The sequence below is a fragment of the Uloborus diversus genome, chromosome 9 (genome assembly GCF_026930045.1).
Source record: "Uloborus diversus isolate 005 chromosome 9, Udiv.v.3.1, whole genome shotgun sequence".
NCBI lineage: Eukaryota > Metazoa > Arthropoda > Arachnida > Araneae > Uloboridae > Uloborus > Uloborus diversus.
The window spans coordinates 71,765,264-71,767,941 of NC_072739.1; positions in this window are offsets into that span (position 1 = coordinate 71,765,264).

Genomic DNA, 2,678 nt, shown 5'->3' on the forward strand with positions numbered 1-2,678 from the left:
AGTACAAAAAACGCTGTGGTAGGCCATTTTGGTAAAGTTCAGGGAAAGGAGGGGTTCAGGGACTCTTACTTCAATTATTTCAAACTGATAGTCCCAAAATCACAATATTGGGCAACCTTCAAAAAATATTAAAGAAAGAGGGGGGGGGGGGGACGCTATGGGCTTTCCCAAAATCGAAGATTTAAAAACGAAATTGTAATTTAAATTTCATAACGTTTATACGCTTTTTGAATGCACTATTGAAGGGATGGAGTTCAGGAACCCTCCTTCGACAATATTTCGAAATTGAAGTTTCAAAAACGCAATTTTATACGATGTTGGAAATGTAAGGGGTAAAAGCGTTTGCAGCACACCACCATTAGTTTTTTGCCGATCCTAAACATTTTTGTTGTAGCAATAAAATTGCTTAGGACATAAGATTTTCACTTTTGCAACATAAATTAGTTCTGATTCAAAAGTCTACCCAAGGTAGCGCCAACAAACTAGAAAAGAAGGAAAAAGGTGGGGGGAAGGGTAAGGCCGACTAATGATAATGAACTGTCACGATTCCCCCACAGTCTTCATTTGAAAAAGAATTCTTTTTTAAGATAGCAGGTGGTGAAATTAGCAATAAAAAATCGCTTCAGTGAAGTAGATATATTTTTTTTAAACAAGGTACCCTTTCCAACATTCATTAATTAAAAAAAGAAATAGGGGAACTGAATCCTAACTCCAGGCAGGGTTCCCGAATCACGTCCCTCTTAAGGCACTCAAATATAGCCTAAAGTGACGCTTTAAATATTTCAGCGTCAAAGAATTTTCGGAGAACTCCCGAACCCCTTCCTCTGAGTGCACCACAAATGTCCAAAATTTCAATTTTTAAGGCTTCAGTTTCTAAATTGTTTTGTAGGAATAGTACTCCTCTTACCTATAAACATGACTTATGATAGCCTAAAAATTTTAATATTTTAATTTTGAAAACTTTTTGAAAAAATCTTCCTACACTCTTCCCCCTTAAGTCATCCAAAGATAGCCCAAAACAAAGCTCTTAAAATTTCAGAAACTAAAATATTTCGGGCTGGGGGTGCGGAATACCCACCCCCCTGTCATTGTGTTTACTAAACGCAGTGTAAGTTTTTGTTTTAAGATTTATTTTTCTATTGAGAGAGCAACTCCCTTCCACACATCGCCAAAGACAAACCCAAAGTTTTAAGACTTCAATTTCAAAAATGTTTCGAGAAAGACCCCAGAATTCCCTAACTCTTAACTCACTCAAAAATAGCCAAAATAGCATTTCAATACTTCGGGGAGAGAGACCCCCCCCCCCCCCGAACTCTTTCCTCTAAGTTCACTAAATTTTACTTAAATTTGCGGTTTCCCCCTTTTCATTACCGAAGATTTAAGAATTTAAATTCTAAAACGTATTGAGAGAAAGCCTTCGAATTCCCTTTTCTTAAGCATTACCTAAAGCTGAGTTCTGAATACTTCAGCTTTGAATATTTTTTGGGAAAGGAGAACCCCGAACCCCAAGACGGTCCAAAGTTGCGCTTTTAAGACTCCAGTTTCGGAATTTCGCCTAAAGAGAGCCCCCTCCCTCCCTCTTGACATTGCACAAAGACAGCCTAAAAGATTTAAGACTTCAATTACAAACACTTTTCGGGAGAGGGTCGCAAATGCCCTTTAACTTAAGTCATTTAAATATAGCCTCAAATAGTTTTTAATACATCAGCTACAAAACATTTTCATGTTAGAACACCAAAACCATCTCTCATAAATTCACTAAAGATTGCCTAAATTAGTGTTTTTAAGACTCCAGTCTTCGATTCTTTTTTAAAACCCACTTTTACATCATTAGAGACAGCCTAAAACTTTTTGACTTTTAAATTTTTAATAGTTTGCAGTGGAGAAATATCGAACCACTCCTAGCTTCAAAAATATTTTCAATTCAGTTTTTCGATATTTTATACTGTAACCCGTGAGTAACACCCCCCCCCCCCCCCTAGATTGTCCAAGATATCAACGTTTTAAGACCTCAGTATCGTGGGTTAATTTGCGCACAGATTACCCTCTCTGCAAGAGCAGCGTTTTTTCGCAAACTCGTGCTGCCGTTATTTTTCTCCTTTCCTTTCTCTCCCCCCCCCCACCCATATTTCCATTCTAGCGAGTGTTCGATTCAATGACATTAGAATTTAGTGATACCTCAAGTCTTTGTCAAAAATGCAGGAACGGTTTGCCCATCGGTGTTTCCAACCAGCTTGAAATCCCCCCCCCCCCCCGATTATTTCCAAAATTCCCATTTTCATTAAAATCTTCAAAATCCTTGATAGTTTCTGTTTTACCTGGTATGTAGACGCCCTTTGCTGTGGCGAAAATATTTCATCTTGTCAGCAATCACTCTCAAACGGTGATGCAGATTCAACTCTTAAGACATTTTAAGAGCGTACATAATTTTCATTTATGCGTGTAAAGTTTGCAAAAAAAAAAAAAACACAAATGAAAAAAACGAAAGGATGATCGAAAATAGCATGAGAAAAGGCTAAATTTTCAATTAGAGCCGATTGCTTCGAAAAATCAGGCAGAATAGCGAGCAATTCCTCGGTGTGCAATGCAGTGAGTTGGAAATAACAAAGCTATATCGAAAAAAACAAGCACGTTGCAAACAAAACAAGCACATGGCGGAAAACCGAGAGAATGTCGAT